Source organism: Mobula birostris, chromosome 6, assembly GCF_030028105.1.
Source record: "Mobula birostris isolate sMobBir1 chromosome 6, sMobBir1.hap1, whole genome shotgun sequence".
NCBI classification, from domain to species: Eukaryota; Metazoa; Chordata; class Chondrichthyes; order Myliobatiformes; family Myliobatidae; genus Mobula; species Mobula birostris.
The window spans coordinates 54,089,804-54,110,655 of record NC_092375.1 but is presented as its reverse complement, the minus strand read 5'-3'; the positions used below and the strand labels follow the sequence as shown (position 1 = coordinate 54,110,655).

Genomic DNA, 20,852 nt, shown 5'->3' with positions numbered 1-20,852 from the left:
TTTCATGATGTTTTTGAAATAAAAGAATTACTCTTGAAAGCGCTGGAGAGTGTTTTCTCTAAATTTATAAGTTTGGAGACTGATGTCTTTTTGCCCTTAAAATGAATACTATTCAGAAAACATCTCTGAAGATCACTATCAAGTTTCCTGAATCAACTCCAAATTACATTCCCAGTTCATCACTTACAAGATAATAGATTTTGCTGTTAGACAAAGGAGAATCGGTTGATGTTGTGTACTTGGATTTTCAGAAGGTGCCACAAATGAGGCTGCTTAACAAGGTACAAGCCCATAGTAGTACAGGGAAGATTCTAGCATGGATAAAGCAGTGGCTGACTGGCAGAAGGCAAAGATTGAGAATAAAGGGTGTCTTTTCTGACTGGCTGCCGGTGACTAGTGGTGTTTCACAGGGGTCTGTGTTGGGACGGATTCTTTTTACGTTATATGTTAATAATTTGGATGATTACGTTATATGTTAATAATTTGGATAATTTGGTCTTCTGGTTAAGAGAGTCACGGATCCAATTGCAAAATCATCTACAAAATGCTCCACAGTTACTTACCCAGCTTACTCCAATAACATCTTGCAACCTCAACCAGCAAGAAGGACATGGCACCATATGGGAATGTCAGCACCTACACGATGTCAGCAAGTTGCATACCTTCCTGAATAGGAGCTATATTGCAGTTCCTTCATCATAGCAGGAACTGTGGATTGTGGAACTCTCTGCTATGGCTTTGTGAGAGCACCTTCACCAGAATGACTGCTACAGTCAAAAAGGTAACTTGCCACCACCTTTGCGAGGGCATTTAAGGAAACTAAACAGATGTTGACCATCCTACACTCAAACAAAAATTGATTAAATAATAAGCGTCAACTAGTAATGTAGTGAATTTTTCAACACTGGCAGAGGGAATTCAAGTTTAAGGTGATGGATGTGATGAAGTTTAAGGGAATGGGGGATTCTCAGATTCCTGTAAACAATGGATTAATTACTGACTATGTCTGTGACTGCAGTGTGTTCGAATAATGTCTCACAGCTACTTTCTTTGGAGTGAGATAAGGGTGAAAGTTCACCCAGATCCACATAAGATGTCTTCTGGCTTTTCACACCTTTTTGATTTTGACAAAAGGCGGTACCTGATGGAAATTAGACAGAACGTTCCTTTCTTAATTAAAGCATAAATTTGACGGATGTTCTTATCTTTGTAATTAAGTTGTGGCTCCAACAAACCAGGTAGGACATTCCTTTCTTTAATTAAGGTGACTGGAGTGTCTGTCAAACTGATTGTTCTTATGTATCAATAGTCCATTGACTTGACCGGAATGGTTATCAAACTGATTGTTCTTTTGTATCAGTGGCCTTGTAACTTCTAACAATTCTTGAATCAGGCAGTGAACTTGTTGAACCACCGGGGAGATGAGAATGTTTCTCTCCCTGATGTCGGGTCCAAGTTCACTCGCTGGCTGAGCTCGAAGAAATAAACAGGTGAAAAGATAAGTAATGATCTTTTTGTGCTGTCGTTATTTGATCCAGCAAAGTTACGTTTACAGATGGGGTAGGGAAGTCCTGTTAATTGGAGTGTTTTCTTCTGAATGGCATCCAGCTATTGGTGTTGTTGAAATTACAATTGATCACGCTCCTGACAAGTGCCTTTGAAAAGATGGGAGAGCTATGGATGTTAGGAGATGATTCATTTACTGCAGTGCTCCCAGCCTGTGAATTATTCTTGTTACTGTAGTATTTATGTGGTTGGCCCAGTTGTTTCTAAGTAGAAGTGAACCCAGATGTTGATGGTGCAAGGCTCTGCTGATGATAGTGCTATTGATAGCAAGTGTGGGTATATCGATTCCATAGTTGGAGATGATCATTGACCTGTATTTTAGAGTGCATACAGTATGCCACTTCAAATTTCATGGAAGTTAATATCCAATACTTGAACTCTACATCAATAGTGGGTGTACATTTTGGAGACTACTTCTGATCTTTCTCCTACCTGTAGCTAATTAGTGCTACATTTGGAGCACCTGCAATTAAGTAGCACAGAAAAATTGTTGGGCCTGTATTTAATGAGCATCACCAGAGTTGACTTCCCTCTGTCTAATTAGTATTGCAGACATTCTGCTGGAGCTGAACTGGGTGAATACCATAGTGACTTGGATTATTTCTGAAGGGAAGACTACTCATCATACTAGTCAGTGGCCATTCAGTAGAATAGCTCTGTCATAAATTTTTAAAAAGCTAATTAATAAGGGAGCATTTTTTTTTTATCCAATGCAGTAAATTTCCAATCAGCAAGTGAAACAATTCAGTTTGTTTGAATGGAAACATGGTTAGATTTGCTTAGATCAGTGGTCCCCAACCACTGGGCCGGGGACTGGTACTGGACCGCAAAGCATGTGCTACCAGACCGCAAGGAAATGATATGATTTGGCGATATGAAACGATATGAGTCAGCTACACCTTTCTTCATTCCCTGTCATGCACTGTTGAACTTGAACGCATGCGAGGTCATTATGCATGCGTCATCCATGTCAGCGCGGGAAGATGATCAACTCCTCGAGCATGCAAATGACGGTGGGCTGAAAAGTATGTTTGATATAACATCTCTGCCAGCATTCTGGATCAAAGTCAAGGCTAAATATCCTGAGTTAGCCACGAAAGCACTGAAAACGTTGCTTCCATTTCCAACATATCTCTGCGAAGCGGGGTTTTCTGCAATGAATGCAACAAAAACTAAATTGCGGAATAGACTGGAGATAAGGAACCCCCTTCGAGTATCGCTGTCTCCCAACACTCCTCGATGAGACTGTCTTGTTGCAGGGAAACAAGCCCAGGGCTCCCACTGATTCAGCGATATTGATGTGTTGCAATGATTTCATATGTTCATACCAGGAGAATATGTGCTGTGTGTTTAATATCCTAACGTTACTTAAAGTGTTATGATGCTATTGACTTATAAGTGACTTATAATTGATTTATCACTATATTCATGCGAGGAAAATATGTGTTGTGTGTTTAATACTAATTTCATTAGATAAACCCCTTTTAGAAATGAAATTAAGTGTACAGGTGTCCCCCGCTTTTCGAACGTTCGCTTTACGAAACCTCACTGTTACGAAAAAAAATCAGCGCGCGATAAAAGGCTGTGTGCGCCCTGAGCAGCCGCTCTACCCCGGATTCAGAAAGGCATTGTTTTAACACGTGCCTGTGAGCAGTCATTTGCAAGATGAGTTCTGAGGTAATGGAAAAGCCTGAAAGAGCTCGTAAGGGTGTTACACTTAGCGTAAAACTACATAGTTAAGCGTTTTGATCGTGGTGAATGAAGTAAGGACAAAGTGAGTTTGGCTTGTGGAAGCTGATTAAGATGATATTGAAGAGGTTTTAGCATCCCATGACCAAGAACTGATCGATCAAGAGCTGATGCAATTGGAAGATGAAAGGATAACAATTGAAACCGAATGCAGTAGCGAAATGAACGTGAAGCAACTACATGAGATTTTCGCTGCAATGATAAAGTACGACTTTAATTTTGAAAGGGTACGTCGGTTTAGGGCATATTTGCAGGATGGTTTGAGTGCTTACAAAGAACTGTATGATAGAAAAATGTGCGAGGCTAAGCAGTCAAGCAAGCCTTCCACATCAGCCAAAGCAGACAACGAACCTAGACTTTCGACATTGAGGCAGGCAGACAGACAGAGAAGAAGATGACCTGCATGCCCAGATGGAAATAGATGACGAGATGACACCCCAGTGTCCCACCAACCCAACCCCCAGGCCACGGACAGATACCGATTTGCGGAGAATGCAGCGGTAGCTGGGAGGCACACAGCACATCTTTAAGAAAAAAGCCGAAACAAACACGCTAATTAATTAGGTGCCGCCCGACAATTACGTATCGGGCGGCACGTAATTAATTAGCATGTTGATTTCGGCTTTTTTCTTAAAGATGTGCTGTGTGCCTTCCAGCTACTGCTGGACCCGTGCATGCTTCACGGCAATGTATTGGTCGGCGGCCTGGAGGGTGGGGGCCAATGCACCACCCCAACCTCCGACTCAGCCTAACACACCATTAGTGTGCTCGACGCTGTCCCAATTCCAGTAAGTGATACTACACTGTACATACATTATTTCTACTTTATATAGGCTGTGTATTTTTACGTGTTATTTGGTATGATTTGGCAGCTTCAGAGCTTAAAGGTTACTGGAGAGAGTGTTTTTGCTAACAGCGCTCGCATGAGATTTTCTGCCGAGAGCGCTTGCGTGAGATTTTCACTTCGGAGAACAGTGCCGGCAATGATTGTGGAAAAGTATTTCTACTTTATATAGGCTGTGTATTTATCATATCATTCCTGCTTTTACTATATGTTACTGTTATTTTAGGTTTTATGTGTTATTTGGCATGATTTGGTAGGTTATTTTTGGGTCTGCAAACGCTCACAAAATTTTCCCATATAAAATAAGTGGTAATTGCTTCTTCGCTTTACGACATTTCGGCTTACGAACCATTTCATAGGAACGCTGTACCTTCGGATGGCGGGGGAAACTTGTAGTTCTGTAGTCCAGCAGTTTGAAGAAAGCTTGATTAAAGATATGAGCCTGTATGCAGATAGTATGGTATCTATAGTGCTTTGAAAATGTATTCAGCCCCAGCCCTTTGGTCACATAAAAGAGAATTACCACCAGAGATTTGAATCGATTTAACTGAGGTTTTTTGTTTGTGAATCATATGCTCCTTTTTTTCCACAGTGGAACCCCAGAAAAACAGGGAAAAGTGTAAAGAATGAAAAGCTAGAAATTCAAGAACTGAAATTTCAGTGTTTCAAAAATATTCATCCCCCTTTGCTCAGTACTTAGTTGAACCAGATACTACAGCCAGTAGACTTTACGGTTCAGTCTCTTCGCACAATGTGCTGATGCAAAATTTGTCTATTCCTCCTTGCAAATTTGCATTAAGCTGTGCCAGATTAGTTGGGAAGCGACGGTTGTCAGCAATTTTCAGGTCTTGCCAGAGATGTTCGATCAGACTATGGACCACTCAAGGACATCAATTTTTTTCTTTTGAAGCCTCTCCATGGTTGCTCTGGCAGTGTGCTTTGGATTATCGTCCTGTTGAAAGACTAACTTCCTCCTCAGTTTGAGCTTTCTGGCCATGGTTAGCACATTTTTATCCAGGATCTTTTTGTGTTTAGCAAAGTTCATCTTCCCCTGGTCCTGGACTACCCTGCCATCAGCAACATCCTTCCTGCATCTAATCTGTCTAGTCCTGTTAGTATTTGTAAAATTTCCCTCTCAAACATCTAAATTCTGAGAATGTAAGCCCAATTGACCACCTCTCTTCATACATCAGTCCTGCTTTCCTAGGAATGAGTCTGGCGACTTTTGCTAAAACTCCCTCCACAGCAAAAACAACCTTCTTCAGATGAAGTCCAAAACTGAGCTCAATACTCAAGGTCGACACGACAATACTGAAGATTTCCCAGTGGCCACACATTTTAATTCCACATCCCATTCCCATTCTGACATGTCTATCCACGGTCTCCTCTACTGTAAAGATGAAGCCACACTCAGGTTGGAGGAACAACACCTTATATTCCGTCTGGTTAGCCTCCAACCTGATGGCATGAACATTAACTTCTCTAACTTCCGCTAATGCCCCACATCCCCCTCGTACCCCATCCGTTATTTATATACACACATTCTTTCTCTCACTCTCCTTTTTCTCCCTCTGACTATACCCCTTGCCCATCCTCTGGGCTCCCCCCCTCCCCCTTTTCCTTCTCCCTGGGCCTCCTGTCCCATGATCCTCTCATACCTCTTTTGCCAATCACCTGTCCAGCTCTTGGCTCCATCCCTCCCCCTCCTGTCTTCTCCTATCATTTTGGATCTCCCCCTCCCCCTCCCACTTTCAAATCTCTTACTAGCTCTTTCTTCAGTTAGTCCTGACGAAGGGTCTCGGCCTGAAACGTCAACTGTACCTCTTCCTAGAGATGCTGCCTGGCCTGCTGCGTTCACCAGCAACTTTGATGTGTGTTGCCTCAATACTCAAGGTACTTCCTTAACAAAGCCCTATATAAATGAAACAAGATATCCATGCTCCTCTCTACTTTTTAAATATTAGGGTAATGTCAGCTTTTTCTCCAATCCGATGGAATGACTCCAAAGTTTAAAAAATGTTGGAAAATACCCACAATTTTTAGGGCTACTCCTTTAAGCACCATGGGATGCAGAATACAAGTGTCCTCCACTTTTTGAATGTTCGCTTTACAAAACCTCACTGTTACGAAAGACCTACATTAGTTACCTGTTTTCGCTAACAGAAGGTGTTCTCACTGATACGAAAAAAGGCAGTGCGCCCCGAGCAGCCAAGCTCCTCACCCGGAACTACATTCTAGCCGGCATTGCTGAAACACGTGCCTGTGAGCAGCCGTTTCTGCCGAGAGCGCTTGCGCGAGATTTTCGCTAAGGTGGACAGTGTGGCAATGATTGTAGTAAAGTATTTCTACTTTATATAGGCTGTGTATTTATCATATCGTTCCTGCTTTTACTATATGTTACTGTTATTTTAGGTCTTATGTGTTATTTGGCATGATTTGGTAGGTTATTTTTTGGGTCTGCGAACGCTCACAAATTTTTCCCATATAAATAAATGGCAATTGCTTTTTCACTTTACGACGTTCCTGCTTACGAACTGTTTCATAGGAACGCTCTACCTTCGGATGGCGGGGGAAACCTGTATTAGGCTTCAGGAAATTACTGATCTTTGCATTACCTGGAATCTCATTAACTGTAAATGACAATTCTGGTATTCCACACAATTTCTATCATGATCTTCAGCAAAATAACACCAGAACTACTTCAGGCACAAAACATCATATTTTACAAAATAGTAAAATAGTACCATATTCTGTAATTTATTATAAGTTAACTATCTTTCCTTTTCAAATAATTACAAAAAAGAAATTATTAATAATTCTGTAAATCATTCACATCTGAAAAATTGGATTTTATTAATATATATAATTATTTGATGTGCAAGGTAATTTTTAAAATTTCTGCAAGTTAACTTAAGTATTTACAAAAGTCTTAAATTAGCTCAGCCTATTATATTATCATCATGCATATCCATCTTTTGAGCTCATACCTTGATTTCAAGTCAATGTGTCTTCCATAATTTGCTGACATACATTGGGCCCCAAGTTTTATCCTTTTCAGGCACAACTAACAGTCCATGCTGTACACCTTCAGCGAATGTAAAGCTATGAACAAGAGAACATGCCAAGTCTGTTAAATCCACAGTCTGAACGTTGTCACAAGAATTCAGGAGAGAGGCCACAACATCATCATTTTCTGCTCGAGATAGTGTACACGTAGAATAAACCATTTGTCCCTCCAGGACACAACACCTCAAGAGCTGACCTGCAAGTCACCAGTAAAAGGTTACATCACATAAGTTATGTCAAATGCATAATAGAAATTGAAAAAAAACATTATTTTTGTCATTATACAATATCTTTAGATCTATTGGGACATTCTAAAATGTGTTTCAAGTCATGCCATAGTACATCTCAATCATTCTGGCTCTATCAATATTAAACCACAGGTAGATACACTGAAACAGTTTGGAAGTAAATATATATATTTTAAAATCAAGCGAACTTAGAGTTTGTGTCAGTAATAAACTAGAAAATTTAGAAGACGTTTCATTTTAAAGATTTTTCCCCAAATGAAGTTAACATTGTGAGCTTATGCCATATACAAGTTTCACAACTGTGCATTGCTAGCTGTTGTCTAATGAAAGTAATCCATCAAGAAGAAAATTGTGGTTTCAGTTCTTCTGGCTTATTTTTAGAACATCTTTTTTATATTTGAATAATTTTTACCATGCATTGCTTTAATTAGGGGCTTAACAATTTAAAATAAACAGATTGATATCAACTGCTGATCAATGAAAAATGTAGACTTAAGGAAATGAAATGTATTAAGTAGCACAAGAAACATAAACAAGAGATATATACCGCACGTTTACAATTTTAGGTCAACCTTTTAATAAACATGCATGGGCTTCTTAATAGCATTTTTCAATCCAGCTTAAGCATTCCAATTGTGGAGCCTGAATAACCGTTGTTGCTTGGATGTAAATGAAACCTTTAAATTTTATTTGACTTTTGAAGCAATGGCTGTGTTACTAACTCTGTTAGATACACATCAGTTTAGAATACAAAATTAATTACCATTAAAGTACTTCAGCATGCTAAAGGCATAGGACTTGACATGTAACAACATGTAACATATCAACCAATGGAAAAAGTTTATATGCAATTAATTCCATTATTAATATTAACAATAAAATGGCAATCATCTGAAATAAATCTCAAAGTTAACTATTCTACCAGACAGTGTGGTATTTGGAATTTTGCAGTATGCAGCTCTCCACATAAATCTCCTTCTAAATTAGTTTCTGGAATTGTGAGTTGCTGAAAAACAACCAATTAAGTAAAAAGGAGCTGATTCAATAAGGGTATGACATTATCTACTGGAAACTAGTTTCCAGTAAAGGGTGACTGTGTCAGCATCACTGTTAAGCATGTATTAGGATGAAGTAATAAATGTGTTGTAGGCGACAAATTTTCAGTTAACAAAATACACAAATGTAGCAAAACATTCACTTCAAATAGTATGTGCTGCAGCAAACAAGTTTATTTTGATGATTTTAAAAATCGTATAAATGTGAGCAAATAGTTTTGGTAACACATTTTAACGGAGCAGTCACTTGGTTAAATTTTGTCCACATTTTTACCACTGTATCTGAAAAATAGAGCTACTTTTGTACAATTTATAAAGCATGATCATTCATGTTTCAAAAGCTGGAAAAGTATACATAGTTTAATAAGACACTTTGTTAGGAAATTGTTTTACTTTGCTTACTCTGATTGTTATTTCCATTGATTACAAAACACTTTTAAAGAATTGGTATTTGAATTTTAGCTATCATATTTTATCTTTTCAGGTCCCTGATTGGGCACAAACGCATTGCAGAAAATAGTTTCTGAAACAATGTGATGTATTATTAGAGTTGATATCCAAAGTATACCAAAAAGTACTGTCAGAATAGTGCCAATTCAATGTAATTGAATGCAGACATCCCACCTCTCCTGGAAGTGCCGGGAGTCTGCCGCATATCAATAGTGGCTCCCTGGCGCCCGGAAGTTATATACAATATCCTGGAAATAGATTTTTTTTGAGAAGGAGAGGGAGAGCGAGCATCCTGATTGGTCTCTCTTCATGCTAAGAGTGGTTCCCAACCACCAGGCCACGAGGAAACAATATGATTGGCGATATGAAATGATATGAGTCAGCTGCACCTTCCTCATTCTCTGTCACGCACTGTTGAACTTAAAGCACGCGAGGTCATCAGTGATCCAAGACGTGCAAAGGAATGGGTCCGTGACCCATTTGTGAATGTCCCCGGTGAATCGTCCATGTCAGCGTGGGAAGAAGATCAACTCCTCGAGCTTGCAAATGACGGTGGGCTGAAAAGTATGTTTGATATAACATCTCTGCCGGCATTCTGGATCAAAGACAAGGCTGAGTATCCTGAGATAGCCACAAAAGCACTGAAAACGTTGCTTCCATTTCCAACATATCTCTGTGAAGCGGAGTTTTCTGCAATGAATGCAAACAAAACTAAATTGCGGAATAGACTGGACACAAGGAACCCCCTTCGAGTATTGCTGTCTCCCATCACCCCTCGATAGGACCGTGTTGTTGCAGGAAAACAAGCCCAGGGCTCCCACTGATTCAGCGATATTGGTGTGTTGCAATGATTTTATATGTTCATACGGGGAAAATATGCGCTGTGTGTTTAACATCCAAACGTTACTTAAAATGTTATGATGTGATTGACTTATCACCTATATTCCGGTTGTGATTAACACCCCCGCCCCCGGTCGGCCGGTCCGCAAGAATATTGTCAATATTAAACCAGCCTGCGGTGCAAAAATGATTGCGGACCCCCGCTAATTAGACCGATCAGTTTTCTCTGTGGGCGGGCTTTACAGTCGACCGCAAAAATAATGAGTGTTGCTCACTGCACTGTTTGCAACAGTGACTTTTCTATTGCCCATGGTGGGTTAAAATGTAAAAGACATGTTGAGGTGAGTTTAACAGGTGTCATTCGCTCATTACCATAGCTAACATTATTTAAACTAGCTGGCTGGCTGCTAAGGAGCTACGCTATTGATGTTCTACTTGATGAGGCCAAACTCCCTGTAGACTTACTTTAAATTGTAATAGAATAAACATGATAATATAAGAACATATTTTAATGTCACATTTTCTGCATATACCCAACTTGGTTTACAGATAAGACAAAATCACTAAACAAAGTATTACATACACCCTTGGAGGTCAACCGTGGGGTGGCGGGGGGCATATGGGGTTGTGGGGGGCGGTGGTGCTACCTCCCTGAAATGAGTTTTTGCAGGGTGGGATGTCCGTGAATGGTTGATCTATTGTTTGATTCATAAGAACATTCAGCCAAAATGGAATTATTTATATTTGAGGGTACCATCTTTCAATAGTCAAATAATCAGTCACTGCCTGGACCTCCAAGATTCTTTTCCCCGCTCTCAAATTGTTGACTGCTATATCTGACCAAACATTCTTTTCAGATACACAAGTGAAAAAATTCTACTTTTGATAGTTAGTGTCAATCATTGTCACAGCAGTGGACCAACCGACTGCCATGATTTTTGGCAACAGATCTTCAAATATAACTGTAACTGACAGCAGACAGCATCCAATTTGCCATAAAGTTGGATATACATTCCTTCAAAGAGTATTATTCCAACAGTCATATTTTATACGTAAAAACTATTGCTATCAATGAGTATCTGCTATTTCTAAATGTTTATTGTTTTAAAATGATTATGAACTAAGTTGGTTTTGTTTTTTTATCTTTAGAATTATTGGTCAGAAAATCTCTCTGATCAACAGTGCTACCTCATGGAAATGTGCAGAATTTGGATACAAACTCAGAGCAATTAAAATTTGATCCCTAGAAACCCAAATTCAGAGGCTGTATCACACCTCTAACATAACCAAGTATTACATTTTACCTGTACAGATTTTCAAATCTTCTGCAGAATAGATTTAATTTTACTGGGGGAAAAACTGAAAATGGTAATTTCAAGGCCATTGTTTAAACCTTTACATGTGACGTGCAGAAGAGCGAGAATAACTTCTACTAGCAGTCATAAGATAAAGTTTATTGGAATCTTTCAGCCCCAAGTTCAGGTAGGTCACACCAGAATATTATCCATTTGTTTTAACTGTAGGCAAGGCTTGCATGACCAGTGGTAGTTCAATTATAGTCCATTACAACACAGGTGGTAAGGACGTCAGTGTTGTAGCGTGGATGAAATCACCGGAGAGACAGAGTCACTGGTAGATAAAAAGCAGCTTCTTTATTCGACACAAGGTACAGTAGGCATCTTACGGACGGAGACGCTTTCCGCAGAAAGGTCTGCTAGTTAACTGTGGGCTCAATGTGACTTCAACCAGGTTACCATGGATAGAACACTGCCCAACTTCACGCAGTATGTGAGCTGTACAACCAGAGGGGAGAGGACTCTGGATTTGATGTGCGCTAACGTTAAGGACGCATACAGCTCCTCTCCCCTCCCCCCACTGGGAAGGTCAGATCACAACCTGGTGCATCTAAAACCCTGCTACCTGCCTCTGGTGAAGAGTAAACCTGCAACCTCGAGGACAGTGAGGAAATGGTCGGAGGAAGCTTATGAGGTGCTCCAGGGTTGTTTTGAGGTGACAGACTGGCAGGCGCTCTGTGAGCCACATGAAGAGGATATTGATGGGCTCACAGAATGCATCACTGATTACATTAACTTCTGAGTGGACTGCAATGTTCTGACAAGAACTGTCCTTTGTTATTCAAATAACAAGCCATGGGTGACAAAGGACATTAAGGACATCCTGAACGCTAAAAAGAGGGCGTTTAGAGATGGAAATAGGGAGGAGCTGAGGGCAATACAGAGGGACCTGAAAGCCAGGATCAGGGAGGCTAAAGACAGATACAGGAGGAAGCTTGAGTGGAAACTCCAGCAGAACAACATGAGAGAGGTCTGGAGGGGGATGAGGGCCATCAAACTTAACCTTTTCTTTAACAGATTTGACACTGTGACCCCTGCCCATCCCCCACATGAGCCATCTGATGTCGGCCCCCGACCAACACATATTCCATTCTCCCCTCCTCACAGTCCCCCACCCTGCTCTCATGACTATACCACTCCCCCACACGAAACCACCATGGTGGGCTTCACAGCTGAACAGGTGAGAAGACAGCTGAAATGTCTCAACCCAAGCAAGGCTGCAGGACCGGATGGTGTCAGTACCAGGGTGCTCAAAGCATATGCCCCTCAGCTATGTGGAGTACTTCGCCATGTATTCAACATGAGCCTGAGGCTCTGGAGAGTTCCTGTACTGTGGAAGACGTCCTGCCTCGTCTCTGTGCCGAAGACGCCGCGCCCCAGCTGCCTCAATGACTACAGACTGGTGGCATTGACTTCCCACATCATGAAGACCCTGGACAGACTTGTTCTGGAGCTGCTCCGGCCTATGGTCAGGCCACACTTAGATCCCCTCCAGTTCGCCTACCAGCCCCGACTAGGAGTTGAGGATGCCATCGTCTACCTGCTGAACCATGTCTACGCTCACCTGGACAAGCCAGCGAGCACTGTGAGGGTCATGTTTTTTGACTTCTCCAGTGCATTCAACACCATCTGCCCCGCTCTGCTGGGGGAGAAGCTGACAGTGATGCAGGTGGATGCTTCCCTGATGTCATGGATTCTTGATTACCTGACTGGCAGACCACAGTACGTGTGCTTGCAACACTGTGTGTCCGACAGAGTGATCAGCAGCACTGGGGCTCCACAGGGGACTGTCCTGCCTCTCTTTCTCTTCGCCATTTACACCTCGGACTTCAACTACTGCACAGAGTCTTGTCATCTTCAGAAGTTTTCTGATGACTCTCTCACGGTGGTGTCTGAAAAAAGGATGCTGTCTAAGTTGCATGCCATCTTGGTCAATGTCTCCCATCCACTACATAATGTACTGGGTGGGCACAGGAGTACATTCAGCCAGAGACTCATTCCTCCGAGATGCAGCACAGAGCGTCATAGGAAGTCATTCCTGCCTGTGTCCATCAAACTTTACAACTCCTCCCTTGGAGGGTCAGACACCCTGAGCCGATAGGCTGGTCCTGGATTTATTTCATAATTTACTGGCATAATTTACATATTACTATTTAACTATTTATGGTTCTATTACTATTTATTATTTATGGTGCAACTGTAACGAAAATTAATTTCCCCCAGGATCAATAAAGTATGACTATGACTATGATATTTACATGCTAAACACAAAGGCAATCGCTACTTAAAAAGTTGCATAGACAATGCTTCCCTTTGAAGTTACATACAAAATATCACACTATCCTTTCCTTCCGACGCCAACATGTCTGTGTTGGTATCCACAGCCTTTAGTTCAATCCACAATACCTTTATTTGGCATTTTACATGCTAACGTAGAAGAGGATTAATAGTTATAAAGTATAGATAATACTGTCTTCGAAACTACAGCACCAGGCACCAGAAGCACCTGGTATTTACACCTTTTAGGAAGCCCATTGTGGTGGACTCAATCCACAGTCCTTTGTCAAACAGTTAAAATAGAAGTCCGGTGGCCAGTCATTTAAGTGTAAACAAATCATCTACCCCCAAAAAAATCCACTCTAACAGTCAGCAACTGCATATTGCTCAATATACATTTTAATCAAAAACAAACTATCTTGATTGTGCTTAACAATCAACCATTAAAAATATAGGGAAGTGCAGATGACTTGGGCACATTAGATTATTATATTCAGAACTCCTCAATAAATGACAGAAGTACTGGGCAGTAAAACTACACTTCAGATGGCATGGGTCTATTTGCAAGAGTAAATACCAATTATTAAGGATAGATTTTAGTTATTTTGCCAAATATACAAAGTTTGAGGCAGAGAATGAGACAGCCTACTTGGCTGAAAGTTTAAGAGGAGAAACTTAAACATGAAAACTTACACAGTTGTGTTTCACCTTAAATCACTCCAGCCAAGTTCCTCAGTTACATATTAGTCACCTCAATCTGATAACTAATCATGTACTTTTGAATGATTATCTTATCACACTACTCAAATAAAAGGAAATTATTTTGTAATCAAATGTAAGGAATTAATTCAAATTCCTTGTTAATACAACAAAAAGTTGAATTTCTCTTTCAGCAATCAGATAAATATTCTGTAATGATGGCACATTAAATAGTTTGTATACAGAAGATCATTCTTTTTCTTTATTATGGGATGAAGAACTCCAATCACAATTGTGAAATAATTAGCCTCTCTCGCAGGGCAAATGGATATTAAAAAGGAAAATGCTGAAAAGATTCAAGATGAGGCAGCATCTGTTTAGTTAGAAACAAAATGAATGAATTAGAACGATGATATCAATTGTATGCTGATTGACTTGTTGAGAATTTCCAGTGTAGATATTTGGACACTAGTGAACTTAAGGATGAAGTGTAAATGTGGAATTACGATAAAAAATCATCTGGAACAATAAATGACAGAACAGACTCACGAGGCTGAATGACCTACCACAAACTCCTATTTGTTATGCTCTCCAAAGCCTCCGGAATACTTACTGTTCAGAGATTCTACTTTATTTCATCAAACAATCTTGATAGCTTTGAACACAACAATTAGTATCCACTATATAACCTTTAATCATCCTAATCAGCCATTTCTGATGATGGTAGGTAGTTAAAATGGAAGCCTAGATTTTGCATCTCTGGGCTAAGATTGAGAAGACCACCAGTGAGATTTACAAAGTTGAACTTCAGATACTTATATGAGCTGATAGGGACAGTTCTCATATAGTCAACATTTAGTTGGCCTATTTAAATAATAGTTAAAGAGTAACTTCCAATGTTATATTTCATTTGTAAATCTGTGCAAATTATGTAGTTTGGTTAGTATGAATTATCAATATACATCAATCTTATAAATTAAGGCAGTTTTAATACTGCACTAAGTAGTCAGTTATCACTGAAACTGAAATATCACTAAAAGCCTTAATCAAAACCTCATCTAAAGGTGAAAAGATTGAAAATCAGTTATACATTTTTAAACAATTGTCCTAAGATTTTTGTAAATTTGGTGTATATGCCATTTTCTTCACCAGTCTCTTGAGATTAAGGAACACCAAAGAGACCAATTTTCAAAATCACAGACTCTTCCAGAAATGGGGCAGGAAATAGCTGACTGGGAGGGTAGTTTATGAGGTAGTGCACTACCTTTGGCATGCATACATGTCCTTGGTACACTTGCCATGCAGACTTGAGATTCTTCACACCATCCTGATTGCTGCTTCTGCACTCTGTACGGTCATGGACCAGATGTCTCCAAGAGTCAGTGGGAAGGTTAACACTTACTCAAGGAAACTTTGATCACATTCCTTCAATCTGTCTCCTCTATTCACCTAGTAATCTCCTTCCATGGGGAGCTTGAAAGACAGCATCCTTTTCTGTGATGCAGTTTATGCAACATAGCAGACCAAGTGGAATTAGCGAATAGTAATTAGTGAAACTTGGCTACAGGAGGGGCAGGACTGGCAGCTTAATATTCCAGGGTTCCGATGTTTCAGATGTGACCGGGGCAGAGGAATGAAAGGTGGGGGAGTGGCATTGTTAGGGAAAATATTACAGCAGTGCTCAGGCAGGACAGATTAGAGGGCTTGTCTACTGAGTCGTTGTGGGTGGAGCTGAGAAACAGGAAAGGTATGGCCACATTAGTGGGATTGTATTACAGACCACCCAATAGTCAACGAGAATTGGAAGAGCAAATCTGCAGAGAGATAGCAGGCAACTGCAGGAAACATAAAGTTGTGGTGGTAGGGGATTTTAATTTTCCATATATTGATTGGGACTCCCATACTGTTAGGGGTCTTGATAGCTCAGAGTTTGTAAAATGTGTTCAGGAAAGTTTTCTAAATCAATATATAGAGGGACCAACTAGAGGGGATGCAATATTGGATCTCCTGTTAGGAAACGAGTTAGGACAAGTGACAGGAGTCTGTGTAGGGGAGCACTTTGGTTCCAGTGATCATAACACCATTAGTTTCAACTTGATCATGGACAAGGATAGATCTGGTCCTAGGGTTGAGGTTCTTAACTGGAAGAAGGCCAAATTTGAAGAAATGAGAAAGTATCTAAAAAGCGTGGATTGGGACAGGTTGTTCTCTGGCAAGGATGTGATCGGTAGGTGGGAAGCCTTCAAAGGAGAAATTTTGAGAATGCAGAATTTGTATGTTCCTGTCAGGATTAAAGGCAAAGTGAATAGGAATAAGGAACCTTGGTTCTCAAGGGATATTGCAACTCTTATAAAGAAGAAGAGAGAGTTGTATGACATGCGTAGGAAGCAGGGAGTAAATAAGGTGCTTGAGGAGTATAAGAAGTGCAAGAAAATACTTAAGAAAAAAGTCAGGAGGGCTAAAAGAAGACATGAGGTTGCCTTGGCAGTCAAAGTGAAGGATAATCCAAAGAGCTTTTACAGGTATATTAAGAGCAAAAGGATTGTAAGGGATAAAATTGGTCCTCTTAAAGATCAGAGTGGTCGGCTATGTGCAGAACCAAAGGAAATGGGGGAGATCTTAAATAGGTTTTTTGCGTTTGTATTTACGAAGGAAACTGGCATGAAGTCTATGGAATTAAGGGAAACAAGTAGTGAGATCATGGAAACTGTACTGATCAAAAAGGAGGAGGTCCTTCCTGTCTTGAGGAAAATTAAAGTGGATAAGTCCCCGGGACCTGTCAGGGTGTTCCCTCGGACCTTGAAGGAGACTAGTGTTGAAATTGCAGGGGCCCTGGCAGAAATATTTAAATTGTCTCTGTCTACAGGTGAGGTGCCGGAGGATTGGAGAGTGGCTCATGTTGTTCTGTTGTTTAACAAAGGATCGAAAAGTAATCCGGGAAATTATAGGCCGGTAAGTTTAACGTCGGTAGTAAGTAAATTATTGGAGGGAGTACTAAGAGACAGAATCTACAAGCATTTAGATAGACAGGGACTTATTAGGGAGAGTCAACATGGCTTTGTGCGTGGTAGGTCACGTTTGACCAATCTATTGGAGTTTTTCAAGGAGGTAACCAGGAAAGTGGATGGAGGGAAGGCAGTGGATATTGTCTAGGTGGTAAATTGGATGAGACATTGGCTCAATGGAAGAAGCCAAAGAGTGGTAGTAGAGAATTGCTTCTCCGAGTGGAGGCCTGTGACTAGTGGTGTGCCACAGGGATCAGTGCTGGGTCCATTGTTATTTGTCATCTATATAAATGATCTGGATGATAATGTGGTAAATTAGATCAGCAAATTTGCTGATGATACAAAAGATTGGAGGTGTAGTAGACAGTGAGGAAGGTTTTCAGAGCCTGCAGAGGGACTTGAACCAGCTGGAAAAATGGGCTGAAAAATGGCAGATGCAGTTTAATACAGACAAGTGTGAGGTATTGCACGTTGGAAGGACAAACCAAGGTAGAACATACAGGGTTAATGGTAAGGCACTGAGGAGTGCAGTGGAACAGAGGGATCTGGGAATACAGATACAAAATTCTCTAAAAGTGGCATCACAGGTAGATAGGGTCGTAAAGTGAACTTTTGGTACATTGGCCTTTATTAATCGAAGTATTGAGTATAAGAGCTGGAATGTTATGATGAGGTTGTATAAGGCATTGGTGAGGCCGATTCTGGAGTATTGTGTTCAGTTTTGGTCACCAAATTACAGGAAGAATATAAATCAGGTTGAAAGAGTGCAGAGAAGGTTTACAAGGATGTAGCCGGGACTTGAGAAACTCAGTTACAGAGAAAGGTTGAATAGGTTAGGACTTTATTCCCTGGAGCATAGAAGAATGAGGGGAGATTTGATAGAGGTATATAAAATTATGATGGGTATAGATAGAGTGAATGCAAGCAGGCTTTTTCCACTGAGGCAAGGGGAGAAAAAAACCAGAGGACATGGGTTAAGGGTGAGGGGGGAAAAGTTTAAGGGGAACACTAGAGGGGGCTTCTTCACACAGAGAGTGGTGGGAGTATGGAATGAGCTGCCAGACGAGGTGGTAAATGCGGGTTCTTTTTTAACATTTAAGAATAAATTGGACAGATACATGGATGGGAGGTGTATGGAGGGATATGGTCCGTGTGCAGATCCGTGGGACTAGGCAGAAAATGGTTCGGCACAGCCAAGAAGGGCCAAAAGGCCTGTTTCGGTGCTGTAGTCTCTATGGTTTCTATGGAATGAGGGCATTAATTCTGGAGGTGTTGGCTTGGGTGAGGATGTTAATATTGATTTGGTTATTTCAATGGATCAGCAGCATATTGTGAAGATAATGCTGGTGCTACTTATCCATTCTCTTCAGATCCTGCTATAGGTTGTCCAGACTTCAGAAATATACAAGAGGGCTGGGATCACTGCTGACAGTAGGCCATGAATGTAGTGTCAGAACTTAATGCATCTTAATTTTCTTTTTTTTTATTTTATTTTTATTTGGATAAGGAATTCACAAATATCATGTACTTTTTTCACACATATAACCTTTTCCATTTTTTTATATGTATAAAACTACAATTACTTATACATTCTTAAGTACACATTGAGATGATATAAAAGGAAAATAAACATTTAAATAGATAATTACGTACTGCGGTAAATAATTAGGCTAAGTAATGAAATTAGTTGTTAAGAAAAATGGTAATAATAGTTTCCACACAACCCTTCTGGACCATTTCCACTGGTCCAAAATGTTGTATACAAGCCTATATACCAACCATTGTAGGTGTTTATATCCTAATTTGTTCATGCTTGCTCCTGCCCGCAGACATAATTATCCAATCCCTATGTACTTATTTACTTAATTTTTTCATTTTTTTATCCCTTTCCCAAATCTTTCCCTTTACTTGTGTTAATTCTCTATTTTCCAAAAGAAAACAAAAAAAACAGACATTTAGACTGGGGTGCTTACGTTAGCAATATTACTGTGTTGATGAGAACAGCAATATAAATCATTAGGAGAGTCATCTAAAGTCTGCTCGCATTGGGGTTATATATTCAATCCATTTATTCCAGATTTGATAAAATTTTTCTTTTTGAGTTCTCAGGGAGTAAGTCAACTTTTCCATTTTAAATAGTTCCAAGATAATTTCGTACTAATCTTCTAATGTAGGTGGTACTGGATTTAGCCATTTTCTAGTGATTGATTTCTCACTTGCCGCTAAGAGGGCCTGCAGCAACTTTATATCTTCTTTCTGTTCAAGGAACAATACATGCCCCAAATAGAGCGTCTCAAAGTTCAGAGGTATCTGGGACTTAAGTACCTTAACTAATGTCCTATGAATACCTTCCCAAAATAGACTTAATTTAGGGCAATCCCAGAAAATATGAAAATGATTTGCCTCCTTGGAGCCGCACCTTCTCCAACACATCACATTTGTATCTTTATATTTTTCCTGATATGGGGTCTTGAAGTATCTTATAATGTTTTTCCAGCAAAGTTCTCTCCAAGTCAAAGAATTAGTCGAGGACCATTGAAAGCTGCAGATTTTCCCCCAAGCCTCCTCTGAAAGTACCAACCCCGCTTCTTTCTCCCACTTCTCTTTAATATACAGTGTATTTACATTTTTAGCATGGGAGAGTGCATTACATAGGCGAGAAACTGATTTACTAGGTATTGAACTGCAAGCCGAATTCAGAATCTTGAAAAATTCTAATTCTACTGTTGATAGGTCTGTATATCTACAACTCTGGTTAACATAGTTTCGTATTTGAAGGTACCTAAAAAAGTCATTATGTCCTAGGCCATGTTTGTCCTGCAGGATTTGGAAACTTTGTAATACTCTTTTATCTGTAAATGAGAGGTAGGTTGTAAGACCTTTCTTTATCCATAGCTCAAATCTTTTATCTCCCCTGTTGGGAAGGAATTTGGTATCATATGCACACCATCTAAAGAGTTTTAACATGTTGTTAATTCCACATGAATTAACCACCTTCTGCCAAACTTTTAATGTAAGATTTATCCAAGCGTTATTAAATTTTTCCAACTGGGCCATCAATCCTTTGTCAGCTATTGAGGCCTGAAGAGGAAAACTGTCAACTAATCCAAATTCTATTTCCTTCCATCTAGCCTTATATTCCCTATTACACCAATATAACAGAGGGGTTATCTGTGAGGCATAAAAATAATTTCTCAGGCAAGGAAGAACCATACCTTCTCCTTCCTTCCCTAACTGTAAGGTGTTATATCGAACTCTAGGTTTCCTTCCTTGCCAAATGAAGCGGGAAATCCATTTGTCCCATTCCCTGAATTGATTATCATCTACCTCCACCGGTAAAGTACGGAAAAGATACAATAACCGAGGAAGAATATTCATTTTTATAGTATTTATCCTTGAATTTAAACTTAAAAAGGGGATAAGATTCCATCTATGCATATCTGCTTTTATCTCTGAGATTAATGGCCCATAATTTACCTGTGACAGTGTTGAAGCATCTTAATTTTCAATGGCCCTTTTTAACCAAGTCCATCGAAGGTTGAGGTGGCATTTTGAAGGCAATAGTGAATTTTATAATAAATGTGGACCACATTTTACCAGGATCTTGCTGTGAACCTGGACAGCAGTGTAGTGCAGGAAGAGAGGTTAGTATACACAACCTTGCTCTTCTGCAAGTTAAGTACAAAGCCCGTCTCTCT

At 40.0% G+C, this 20,852-nt stretch overlaps 1 pseudogene; it reads right to left on the bottom strand.

The window, feature by feature from the left end:
• Positions 1–7,158: 7,158 nt before the first annotated feature.
• Positions 7,159–20,852, bottom strand: part of LOC140198688 (tRNA (cytosine(34)-C(5))-methyltransferase, mitochondrial-like) — a 158,976-nt pseudogene continuing 145,282 nt past the window's right edge.